Source organism: Coenobita brevimanus, chromosome 13, assembly GCF_032717465.1.
Source record: "Coenobita brevimanus isolate Jiangsu-jjx chromosome 13, ASM3271746v2, whole genome shotgun sequence".
NCBI lineage: Eukaryota > Metazoa > Arthropoda > Malacostraca > Decapoda > Coenobitidae > Coenobita > Coenobita brevimanus.
This window is the reverse complement of record NC_136966.1, coordinates 50,756,472-50,770,490: the sequence shown is the minus strand read 5'-3', so window position 1 is coordinate 50,770,490 and position 14,019 is coordinate 50,756,472.

The following is a 14,019-nucleotide window of genomic DNA, read 5'->3' as shown; positions in this document are numbered from 1 at the left end:
CACAGTGAGGGCAGTAGTAGTGAGGTGTGGGGTGAGAGGTGGGGGCACAGAGGGGGAAACAGAGGCCACAACAGTAACAGTGGTCAGTTGGTGTCACTGTTACGGCACCATTATCGAGGGCGATTTTGCTTTAGCCACAATGAGGGAGGGAGGCGCGTGTCGGAAATATGGCTTGAGGAAAAGTTAGTAACATTTCAGTGACAGGGATGGAGGTTGGACGGCTTTGGTGTAAGTAGCAACACACACACACACACACACACACACACACACACACACACACACACACACACACACACACACACACACACACACACACACACACACACACTGAAAATGACGATGGAATGTCTATACATCTATCTATCTGTCTGTCTGTCTATCTATGTATCCATCTGTCTGTTTATCTATCTACTGTATCTATCTGTCTGTCTATCATGAAGTATAATAAACAGATACTGAATGACTAGGATCTGACGAATGGGAGACATGAATAAAGAAAAAATAATGGATTAAGTAGTATAAAAGTGAGGTTGGTATATATTACTTTGGCATAAGTGATATAATCAACTAAACAAACAGTTCGAAAATCATTTATAGTAAGAAGTGTTGGTGTTACAGGAGAGCGACGCTTTCACGAGGTGGGGCCGAGTACAGTTATGCAAACGTTCCTGAAGTCCCGCCCTTTGCCTCGATAGTACGATGTTGGACTGCAGGAAAGGTCAGTTTCAGTTTGTATTGCCATCGGGTTTCACGTACGGATGAGCCTGAGACCAGATGAACATAAGCAAATCAAAGTAAGAGAGATTCCGTGATGATGACAAACGATAAATCTCCTTGTGACGTACGTTGTGTCATCTCATGTGGAGCGAAATTACAAGAAATATTGAGTTAAAGGTATCAGTCCGGGAACAGAGTCGATTAACAGCGACAAACAATAACAATAAAAATAAGGTGAGAAGAGAAGGCGAGAATAAAGAGAAAGAAAGGACAATAAAAGAGAGAAAGACTTAGTTGCAGGAAAATACGAAAACGGCTGTGAGTGAAATACAAACACAGAGTAACGAGGGTATGTAGGGGAGAGGGAGTTTATGTACCGTATATACACTACAACCAGGCGGATATTTTTCACCCAGAGGGAGGAAGGAAATTCATTCAGAGAGAGAGAGAGAGAGAGAGAGAGAGAGAGAGAGAGAGACAGACAGACAGACAGACAGAGAAGGACTTTCACAGGACATGATTGGTCCAGTTTATAGCTTCATTTATTAATCTCTGGGATATGAAGGTCTCTCGTAACCTGAATAATCCACTGTACCAAGAATATTTTATGTCGCCATCGCACTGAAAAGATTTGTGGATACTGATATTAGATCTTTACTTCGAGCAGTCTGAGCTGAATAACATCGTCTTGTGGTAGATAAATTAACTTTTCAAATGAATATGTTATTGCACGAATGAAACTATAAGCCGCGACTTGCCCATCGGCAGTCACTGCAGCGTTGCACACCTTGTTTGACACGCCTCACCCTCACCTTGTCCGTGCTACTATTCTGTCAGGCCCTATCCTTCAACACTTCCGCCACACAAATAAATCAAGTGTCCAGAGAGAACAGCGACGTCGTGCCCGAACATTTACCTTGGCCTTTGGTATTTGCTTTTAATTGATCTTCACCAAAATCTAATCACTTCTCAACCCACACACAATGTATGTGCTAAGCTTATCTCAATTTAGATTTGGCATTCATGAGATAGCGCTGAGCCCTGAACTCTGACTCGTGGGCTTAACCTTTGAGTTGCATAAAAACTGAATAACTTCTTCTCAGCAAATACACCATGCATGTGCCAAGCTTTTTCAGATCGGATCAGGCATTAATGAGGCATTTTGTTAGCGTGCAGGTATATGCATACATATATATATATGTACAGAAATGGACTCCCTCACAACTGCAACGCATTTAGAGTCGCCAACTTACTGTGGTGTTGCATCAGACTCATTGTGCAAGCCCTGTGCGAGTCAGTTCTGTCATTTGGTTCTATTCATACTTCTTAAAAAGTCTTATTCAGCAGTTCGAATCCTACCTCATCTCCCATTCAGCTCCCGTGTTTTACAAGCTCACAGAATTTTTCACCGACAGTTCCTCCACACAGCCTCATCTCCCTTCCTCCTTGCTCCGTTATCATCTCCATTCACAGATTTCCCCTCCTCTCAGATTTTTTAATAATTGAGATAAAGGAGAACTGAGGAGGAGTTTCAAGACAACGTGCATGAGAAGCTGTGCGCAGAGAAGATAAGTAATACACTAGGCCTGGAAGCTGTGTTCATTACCATGGCAGTAAGGGACAGTACCTGAGGATAAGACAGAAGTAAATGAGACAAATAGGAGCCACATGGATATCTACTTGTTGTGTATAAGAGGAGTGTAATAGTGCAAAGAATAGGAGTATAACAGTGTGTTGGCCATAGAACCCAAAGGCTGTCACCGTGAGTATTTAAAAAGAAATTACTCAAGGGAGGGCAGAGGATGTGTTATCAGATACTGGTATTTGCACGAACGTTCACTGCAGATAAATATTTGAAAGTGACCAAAAGATAGCTTATTGTATTTATGTATTTGTAAAACGCTGAGATAGAAGAGATCAAGATGCTGTGTGGAAAGTACTAACAGCAAATTGAGTGCAAAGGAGACACGACTAAGCAGTCTTTTGATCCTTTTAGCCATCTGTTCCAGGGTAGGCTTGACTTGTAATAACAACAGCAAAAATCAGTCACCATCTCCTTTCTTCTCCACTCTGTCCATCTGTCTCGTAATCTCCTCCCCCACCTACCACCACCACACGTCTTCAGTATCTGAGCACAGTTCTCGTTCCTTTCCCTCGGACGACCCATGAATGCAAAGTGCTATCGTTTGCAGGGAGAGATGAGGCCTGGCCCTTTTTCCTTGGTACCTGCCGTTAGTGGGCATTATAAGGGATGCTGTGTTTGTGCGTCAAAGGATTCAGAGAACAGCTGCTCATTCCACAAATCTCAAAATATCCATCTGACTGAAAAGACTGCAATCGTATGCTCAACAGTAAAAGCAAAAAAGCAAAAGTGATTCTTACATAAACCTGTTCTCTTCTTTAAGAGACAAGCTCACACATACATAATGAGCCATGATCTAATGAAAGCACATGTAACTGGCAATAAGATGCATGCCTTACCACTTCTAGAATATTTGAGTCTCAAGCGACGGACCTATACACGGTCGCCAACTCGTACTCGGCCCTCATCCTCGGCCACATATTCAGTGAGTGGGTCTTTGATGGGGAAACGTACATTCGGTAAATAAAGCAGATCATTGGTACAGAACAAATAGTACCACTGAGCAAGTCCTTCTGGGCTAACTCATGCGAGCAGAGTGAATAGAAGGTAATGAGAAGAGTACATTTTTTTTTATTACACTGTATTTTCATTTCATTTGTCGCTCTCTCTCTTTAATCCTGTACTAAAAAGCGGGCAACGAAAGGAAGACGTGCAGCAAGCCAGAACGGGAGTAAGATTTGAATGAGTCAGGACGCGCATAGAGAGAGATGTATGACCAGGAAAAACTAAAATGGAGAAGATAGACAGTATGAAATCTAGGAGGTAGACAACTTTGAGTGGGAAGTAAGAATAAACAGAGAGAAGATATGGGAACAGGGACGGTCCGGTAAAAGGGAAAACATAACAATGAAAGAAGGAGTTGAAAGATTGTGGGAAAGATAATAGGACGGTAACAGAATGCAGCTGACGATCGAAAAGAAAGAAGACGAAGTGGAAGGTGAAGAGGAGGAATGTCCTCCCATCAGTTCGTAACAGCGAAACGGAACATTGGCGGACATTTTTGGTTCTGTTCATTGGTTTTTTCAGGCATAGTTGTTGCTGCCGTTTTGATTATATTTTTGTCGAACTGAGTACTGACTATTCTTCATGCAGGGTTGGAGTAGTAGACAGAGAAAAACAAAATGTTTTGGAGAGAAAACTGGACCACTCTAAGTATTTGTAAACACAAAGGTAAGTCGGCAAGGAAGATGGCCAGGAGCCGATGTGTTGCTAGCTGGTTATGTACAGCTCCGCAGTGTGTGTGTGTGTGTGTGTGTGTGTGTGTGTGTGTGTTAATGAAAGCAGTTACCCTCAACACCAACTTAGCCAAACTTGTCAACACCACCATTATGGTCTAGTCCTCGCCAATAAACCCCGCCGACAGTTCCAGGCAACTCGGCTCTGTAGAAGCAAAGTTGGCTTGTTGGTGCTAATTACCCCATAAGTCTGATCCAGTGTCGGGCGGTGGCTTATCCTCTCACACCTCACCCGGTATACCTGGCTGATACGCTTGTTAACACACGGCCCAGGTGGAAGAGGAAAGTGGACGAGTGGTGTACATGCTGGAGGGCGACTGAGGGTGGTGGAAGGGAGAAAGAATGCCATCACTACGTCTCTTACACCAACTTGGCCTAGATTTTCGTTCATTTGCAGCTTATTTCACGTAATTTAGTGGAAGAAGAAAATGCTACAGCTATCCGTCCTCTTCTTAGCATTTCTTCGGGGCTAGCATCATATTTTAGTGTTAATCTATTGTTACAACTCGGCATTCAGGATGGAGAGATGACAGTTTCAGGCCAAATTTGAGTAAAAATAGTTTAGAAACCTCAGGACTATTGGAGAGTCGTAATAACACTGCCCCTGCCACCCAGTGGTCGATTAATTCCCAACCCGTTTTGTCTTTAAGAATCTGGGCAAAGACGATCGATAGATGCCAAATTACCCAGAAGTTAGGATGTCTCGGACTTTTACCTGAAACCTGGTGCTATACTCAAACACTCGGCTGCAAATTCAAAGACTTAATACATTTCTGAAAGGGGGGTTCCTTTTCCATTATTAGACTCCATAGCAACTGGTTCCTTCCTCCAGTTCCTACAATTACGTACGTATATCAAGTAGGGTTTGTCAAAGAAATATGGATAGAAGTTAGGGAGATATAAAATACGAGGGGTAGAAATTGCCCGTGAATGTCTATTTATGAGTTACAATTGCGAAATGGCTCTCAGTTCTTGAGTAAGGTCGTCGTCCGAGCTAAGATCCAGTAATCTCAACAATGTTTTCTATAGATTATGTTGCCTGGGATTTGCCAGATGGAAAATGCATAGTGAAAATCGACTGAAACTGGAACGAAGCTGTCAACCTTTTATATGTCATGAACAAACCTTTCAGGAAGGGTAAACACTGCACGCTGCCAGAATAAAAAGTTAAAATGCAGAACAAAAGCGGAGTGAATACAGAGTGACAAGTGATCAATACCAGGATTTGAGTCATGGGTGAGGCGTGACCGACACAACTGTCAGGGGACGAACTTTTTAGGCGGGGTGCAAGGCTGGGGGTCAGTAGGAGTTTGTTGTTGCGTGTAGAGAAGCTTGTGAGTACTCATATGTACGGGGATGTGTACGTGCTTGAGAGAGGAAAGCTAATGTGTAAAAATTGTTTCTACAGTAAGAATTTGTGTGTGTGTGTGTGTGTGTGTGTGTGTGTGTGTGTGTGTGTGTGTGTGTGTGTGTTTTCTGAGCCGCCGTACTCTTGTTTAAATGTCCAAGTGATGCATACTAATTTCTTATCAGTGCTTGAGATGAAGAGCCTATACGTGTCATGTTTGTCATTTTCCATTCTGAAAGTAAATTAACATCTTTTTTTCATTAAGCTTGTTTCGCTGAACTAAGCCTGTCTGTACCTACAAAACTATGAACTTGCAAGTCAGTGGTGTCGTACATATTCCGCTCTGTTAAAAGAATGCTAATTAATCGTCAAAAGTAACTGGAATAGTATTCCTTACAGTAGAGGCTAAGTTCACCTTATATTATATTTAAAGCTTAACAAAGACGAGCGAGTGGTATGAAGATTGCTAAAATTAAACTAATATTGCAAAGCATCAAAAATACCAGATATATAAGTGGAATTATTCAGGTACTTTGGACGTTTCTGTTTGGTGCTCTTTATGTATCTTAACGACCTTTGTCTCTCCATGCCTCCCTCTTGTCTTTATCTCTAACTTTTTCCCGCCTGAATTTCTGCACGTGGGATTTTGCAGGATTAGTTCTGAGCATACCGGCCTGCCATAGTCGACTGATAGTTGCGAAGCTCATACTTCCAAAATGAAGCACTAACCACTGATAAAGTTTTAATAATGCTCCCAAATGGCACATATTTCTACGGCTGGCAGTTAAGATCAGAGTACCCAGAATTTGTTTCATGTAGGAATTTGTTAGTGATTGTACGCTCTTTGTACGCGGGATCAGAGGCTCGAAGTTCGTAAGCTCCGACTTTAGGCTCTCCCCTGTGCTTAACTTATTAACTTATTAAAATGCCCTAAAACCCTGTTCCTAGTAGGCAGGAGGTTACTCCTCCCTCCTCTTAAATATCATCCCCCCCCCCTCTTTCCTTGTTAATGAACCATATCCCTTTTAGGTTTACCCACACATATTATCCCCTTCCTCGCCTCATTCCTTCTTGCACTGTCCCATTTCTTTGGTCAGTTTCAATTCTTCGTCATGGCTCTTATATTCATGCAATTCATTCCCCTGATGTAGCCTTTTTTTTTTTAACGATTTTCTTCCATTAATCTCTGTCGAGAGATATTTTCTATAATGTATTCTTTCTACAGTACACCCAGACAATTTTATCCAGGTTTGGAAAGGTGATCGCTTGTTGTAGGGGAACTACAAACAGAGCCAATTAAATCTTTTAGCGATGAGGTTAACCTCTTTTATGAATGTTTTAATCTACACCGTTCGCAGAAACTTCTTCGTTAGAGCCAAGATTTTTTCTCCTCATTGCCTTTTTCCTGAGGCTGCATATTGATAATGAAAGTCGAAACTTTCTTACGCTACGTACTGTGTTATCAAAATGCATGGAGAAACAAAACACGGAAGAAGTTCCAATTAATCCAGCAGCACCAGGCTAAAACGGAGGGATTTACAAGCTTAACTCTCAGAATTACTGTCAATCAATCAATCAGTCATTTCCTGTGGCACCCCACGGGATGCATAGGGCCTCAATGAACTCTCTCCACCAATATTTGTCTCTTGCCATCTCCTTCAGGTCCCACTAACACTCCTCTCCTGCTTCTTTTTTCATTGTCCTCAACCAGGTTTCCCTCGGCCTACCTCTACCTCTTCTTCCTTTAGCAATCCACTCTGGCACATCCTGTATTAAACAACCTTCTTTTCTGTATATGTGCCCCAGCCACTTCCTGCGAGACAGTCTCACATATTCATTAACTGGTTCCACTCTCGTAATATCCCTTACTCTTTCATTTGTAACTCTGTCTTGCCACTTTACCCCAAGAATCCTTCTCAGTATTTTATTCTCAAATCCTAATACTTTCTGATCTGTTGCAATTGTACTGTACCATGACTCATGCCCGTAAATTAAAATTGGTCTAACAATGGACTTGTAAATTTTCACTTTAGTATGTACCGAAAGCATATTATTATTCCAAACAGATTTCAACATTCCAACAGCTCGCCAAGCCTGTCTAATCCTATCCTCAATTTCATTGTTTAATGATCCATTAGATGATACAATCGTTCCCAGATATTTAAAGTTTTCTACATTCTTCACCACATTATTCCCAATTACACAATCGATTTGGTTCTCCACGTTCATATTAATAATTTCAGTCTTTCCACAATTTATTACCAATCCCACTTTTTCTCCTTCCTCCACCAGACAATCGAGCACCCTCTGCATCTCGTAAATACTTCCGCAAATCAGTACAATATCATCAGCATAGTCCAAATCCAGAATTACTGTAATAACATTTAATGAGTTTCGCACCTGATAGAAAATATGAATTCATAAGCGCAGCAACCCTTCCCCACACAAGAAGAGAAAATTCATGTAATAAGCGACGCAGAGCTACTCAGTAACATCATCTGCCTAGCAAACTAGGCTATATAGCAACATTTATTGAGCTGACAGCAGCATAATTATAACCATCATGCCACCATCCCAGTGGGTAAATATATATGCCATAACGGCAGTCATCTGTGAAATATTTTCCTTTTAACCAAAGGTTTTCAGTAAAGCTGAGCTAAGAAGTGTATCTCGGTAGCTGTTGGTGATTTTAACTCCTACCGACTCATAACTTTCTTTGCTGAATTCCAAACTAGCTACTTATTTTTTACCAAGAAGGCTTTCATTATTTTCTCTTCTCAAGAGGTAGAGTCACATTTCTTATATTCTCACTTTCATGTTGCATCACGGTCAGCGTTTGGAAAGTTGTATAAATATTTTGATAATATTTCCTGATAAGTAGTGAGTATTCAAAAAGTGCCATATCAGAGCATAAAAATTTAGCATGACCTCACAGTGCACCCTCATATTCACCGCTAGATAGATAAAGGAGACTGAAAAGGCGGCGAGGGAGCGACAGAAAATATAATAGCATGAACAATGAACATTTGGCAGTGAAGCAGTGAGAGTGAGTGAGTTGGCGGGAACCATTAGCAACACGTTTCATCCCTTTTACCATTCCTGACGCCGGAAGCCATTACCAATATTTCAGCACGCCATCCCCAACCCATCGGCAGTAGCTCACCAAATTGAAAGAGTGCATTAACCTTATTGCAATCACTCGCCCGTACGACACAAACCCAGCCATATCTGTCTATAGTTTTATTCAGATAAATGATGAATGTGTTCTAGTGATTAAGAAATTACTCATTTTGTAAAGAGGGACTTTTTCCGATGAATGAAGCTTTTCCGTAACCAAAGTAAAATTCCAAAATGTCCTCATTGTACATTTATTTAAAGGATGAGAGGTAATCGTCCATTTGTGTCACCATCGCTGTACTGTATTTCTTTCCTTCTACCCCAGAGTCCTTAAATTATACTCCTACCCCAGTTTCCCTCACGTACCCAGCCATCAAGGCAACAATCCAAGAGATCCCATAAAACTAACTGAAAAAACAAAACAAAATGGTTTACTTTCAAAGGACATGAGAATTTAGAGGCATTGTGACAGTTGGGGATAATTTAAATATTTATATCTTTTACACACAGGAAGAAGGAAAAAGGGTGTGTAAGAGGCAAAATAAGCAAAAACCATTTATCCGTATGCCTTTTTCATGCAAGGTTCTTTACCAATATAATATATAAGCAGCAAATCAATATTCGAATTAAACAAATGAGGCAAGATCAGAGCCATTAAATGGAACAAGAAAACATGGTATCAGATACGGCAACCTTATGGCATTTATTGGTGGGAATTTATCCATACATTTATTTATCTTATACTATTAAAAAAGAAAAAAGCGTCATATTAACACTTAGTACCAGCAGTAAACTAAGTAAAGAAAAGCCAAGCATTCGCCCACGAATGCGTATTGCCCCGCCATCATTAAAAAAACTAGATCAGTAATCCTCTGGCAATCAGAGGCATATCGTTGCAGCTTTGCTAAAATCGAAAAAAAAAAAAAAAAAAAATCTTAGGATTTCGCCATTTACTCCTAGTAAGCCTAAAATCAAGGGTATTATGTTGGTGAAGTTCATTGGGTACAACAAGCATTTGAAGAATTTCATATACTTACCCATTAAATTGCCGTTCTCTTCGTTGAGGATACGATAGAAAATGGTCAACCATGGCAAGCTAAAAGAAAAGTTAGAGGGCATTTTTTTTCTTGCACAGTACTGTGGCAATCGGAGGCATATCATCATAGCTTCACCAACACCAGAAAGCCATATATCCCAGGATACTGGCCAAAACGTTTGGATACAATACCCGCTTGATTTAGAGATATTTTGGGAACACACACACACACACACACACACACACACACACACACACACACACACACACACACACACACACACACACACACACACACACACACACACACACACACACACACACACACACACACAGCAAAAATTAAACAACTGAAGAAAAATCAAACACCTTCCCATATTTCCTCCTTTAACAAATACCTGAAATACTTCGGCCCAGCAGGTTGGGCCGAAATTGTTGTACCTTCACCATAAATAAACCTGCAGTATGTGAGCATTATTTCATCCCTCTGAACAATTCTCAGTAGTCTGAAATCAGGGATGGTGTTCTCGTGGTGTTCTTGTTAGCTATGGAGGCTTTCCACTTCATCATGCTTACCAGTTTGTTTCTCTAGCAATAGTTCTATCACCTTGATACAGATTTTCGTCCGTTTTCAGTCTAGTTCGCATAGTTCAGTGGCAGAAAAATACTATACTGCTGCTTTACATCCTTCCCGTACCATTGCATCGTGACTAGCAGCGTATTCCGATATTATTCTCTTGCAATAACTGAGCCTTCAAGATGGAGAGACTGTAGTTTTAGGTCAAGTTAGAGTTAAGAGAATATAGCATGTGAATCATAATTTTTGTATGTTAATTATTCAAAATAACCCGATATTAAAGCGATATAAAAGACGCAGAAGTGGGTATTGGTATGATAAACAAAATAATTTGCGGAGGAGGAGGTGGTAGAAATGCTCCTAACCCAACGAGAATATGGACTCAAAACCCTGTATGTCTGATCTTCCACAATAGTAGCACATCAGTGTAAATTGCACCCTTCTCTTTATTGTGCTCCTCGTAAAGCTGTTCCCACATCAAGGAAATCATGGGTAGTGGGTGAGTGCAGTGGTCTGGGACGTTCCATTACTGGTATTAGTTCTTCTCCTGCTCCATCACACCCATTTATTTGTCCATCTTGTGTACGCTTTTATCTGGGATTTCTCACCCTGTTTTGTCTACATATTTTCCCATTCCTCTTCTCACTTTTCATTCGTTTTACAGTTCTCACATTTTTGACAGGTCACCCACGGCCATCCTGCTTCTGTTCCCTAACATTTTATATGTTCATTTTTCTTCTCATCCTCTCATTTTTAAAGTTCCACTCACTCCTTTATCATAGCGTTTTCCTAGATCCTTTCCTCCTCTGCATTAAAACCATCTCCATTTCTTTCTTCCCGTTCTTACCATCCACGCTTTAAAACATCCTTTCCTCCAAGGTCTCTCCATTCCTATTTTCATCCTCCTCCCTTCCCGGCTTTCGCTCCCTCCCCTTCCTGCTTCTCATTCTCCTCTGTCTTATCTTTCGTCCTCCTGTCTTCCTGTCTTCCATCCCTTCCACTATCTCATCTTCCCATGCACCAGCTGACAACCAGCTTTTTGGTCTCGTCTAATCAGACAGCTGCGTCAACAAACTTTCCTTTTCCTCTGCTTCAGGTTGACCGCTAAGCTAACATTAGTTGATCTGATGGCAGCCTTAGTCTGCAGTGGTGTATATCAAAAGTGACTTGTATTTTATTGTACTCGTAATATTTTTCGGTTTATTTAGTAAGAAAATGCCAGTAGATTTCTTTTCCCCCTAACAAAATTAAATCTGAAAAGCCTCATCGTGTCCAAATGTTGCAGATGTTCATAATCCCTCCTGATTTTGGCAAAAAACCTAACTATATTTTATATTAAGACTGAAAATTAGGTACCTTTCTCATTATATGGTATTGCATTTTTTTTTTTTTTTCCCACTGGTAAAGGAAATTTAAGTCAGCCTCCATCCTAACATCCAGGCTTCTGCTCATCTTGCTATCGCACATGCAGACCGCACTCACTCCAGACACTTTTCACTTCCACTAATCTCCAGTCTCTTCTCAACTCGCACACTCAGAACTCACATTAACCTAATAGTGCACCATCTGCTACTCATATACAACTCTATTCCCACTCACTCAGCTCACACACTCACACCTCACATCACATTCCCCATTATGCACCCACTCATTCATCTTACATACCCACACCACACACTAGCCTCCCCATACTAATGCAAAACTTCCATCTCGTATACAGTACACCTCCACTCACTCAGCTGTCATACTCTCATCTCTCGTCACGCACCCTCCTTCTACTTTCTGCTCATAAACACCCTCAGGTACTCTCACCCCGCCTCAGTCACGTACTCATACATACTCGTACCCTTAAACCATTCTGTTAGATGACGCATTGTGCGGCTTAATCATACTTTAAGAAAAGATGTTTACAGTTTATATATTTTCTCTGTTTTGAGGAAATCTTCCATAATGAAGGAGTTAATGAAGGCAAGATCTTGTACCTCTAGTTTAATGTTTCAAAAAAAGAGGAAGAAGAAAATTGTCTGCAAGAACGAAGAAGAATAGCTTTAAGATATCTCACATATTCAACAACACCCTGTACTCTTTCGTGCTGTAATTACTTCTTTGTTTACCACCCTATTTTATTTTGGAACCCACTCTTACATTACCTTGCTTGTTACCTTACATCTTTCCCAGTATCACTGCTCTCCATTTACGTTTCTCTTGTTCTTAAATTTTTTATCCACAAAACTCTAGGTAGCCTACCTTTCCATTAATAATTCCCTCAACATAATACTCACTTCATTTCTCGCTACCTTTATTGCTGTTTCTTAGTGGATCTCCTGTGATCTCCCTTGCTCCTCCGGTTTATGTCGTTCGTGATCCCAGTTATATTTTAACTTCATTCCAACTTTCTTCCCCTCTCAGGCCTTTACTTACTGTCTGTCTCATTTCATACACCTTATTCCATCAGCCGTGTATTTCTAGTCTATTTACCCCGTACTCCTCGTTCTCACACTCCATCTTTCTTACCCTACCCCTCCCCACACCCCATTCTCACCCCCATCCCACTACCGCTTCCTTGTTATAGCAAATACTAATCCTTTTGATGAAGGACGGGTTTCTCGTCGAAGTTAATTATCGTTTTTCTCCATCGCTTCATCCTCCATTCCCAGATTCGTGGGATGTGATTCTCTCTCTCTCTCTCTCTCTCCTTCTTCTTCTTCTTCCTTCTTCTTCTTCTTCCTTCTTCTTCTTCTTCCTTCTTCTTCTTCTTCTTCCTTCTTCTTCTTCTTCTTCCTTCTTCTTCTTCTTCTTCCTTCTTCTTCTTCTTCTTCTTCTTCTTCTTCTTCTTCTTCGTCGTCGTCGTCGTCGTCGTCGTCGTCGTCTTCTTCTTCTTCTTCTTCTTCTTCGTCATCATCTTCTTCTTCATCTTCTTTTTCTTCTTCTTTCTTCTTCTTCATCTTCTTTTTCTTCGTCTTCTTCTGTATTTTTGGCTTTCTTCCTCTCCCCGTTAAGGTACATTCATTAAGCTTATCGGATACATAATTTGCATATTACTCTGCTCTCTTTATCTTTTATGTTTTACTTGCTCTTACTTGTTTTTCCATCCCACTCTAATTTCCATTCTTTCTAGGTTCATTTTTTGTTCTCCAATTATTTTCATTATTATTTCATTCGTCTTTATCTTGTACCTCCATTTATTCTCTTCCTTCTGTCGTTTTCCTTTGCTTACCTTTCGCCCGTTAATTGTGCAAGGGAATAAAGTTGACTTGGACGGTGCTGAGGACAGCGGTTTAAACGGCATGATCAAGAAGCAGGAGTGTGAGGAGATGAAAGGGAGGTATGTAGTTCATATGTGATAAAGAAAATGTATGATTATAACAGAATCGAGGTGGAAGGAGGACGTATAGAGACGAAGCATGTATCACGTGGTTTCAGCATCACTTACCTGTAATTTATAAAATCTTTTGTGTTCACTCCCTACCTGAAGTGAGGGAAGACGTAGAGTGTTGGGTGAAACCTGCACATGTGAAGGAAGTCCGTGAAGAGCCGCCTAAGTTAATGGTGCTTTAATGAGTTGGCCAGGGATGCGGTGTGTAGAGCAGAGCCGGTGATTTCGGCGTTATTATGTTCAGTATGTTCAGCCTTTCAACATCTGCATTTGTCCTTTCTCTGAGCAACCTTTACTGCTATTGCCTATTTTTTTTTTCTTTTTTTTAGCTTCTCTTTTCGCCATTATTTTCCTCTTCTTTTTTCTTTTCCTCTCTCCCTCCTGACCCCCATCCTCTCCATCACTTTTCCCTCCCGTCGTCTTACTCCTCCTGCTCCTCCATTTTATTTCTCTGCTCGTCTCTTCCGTCC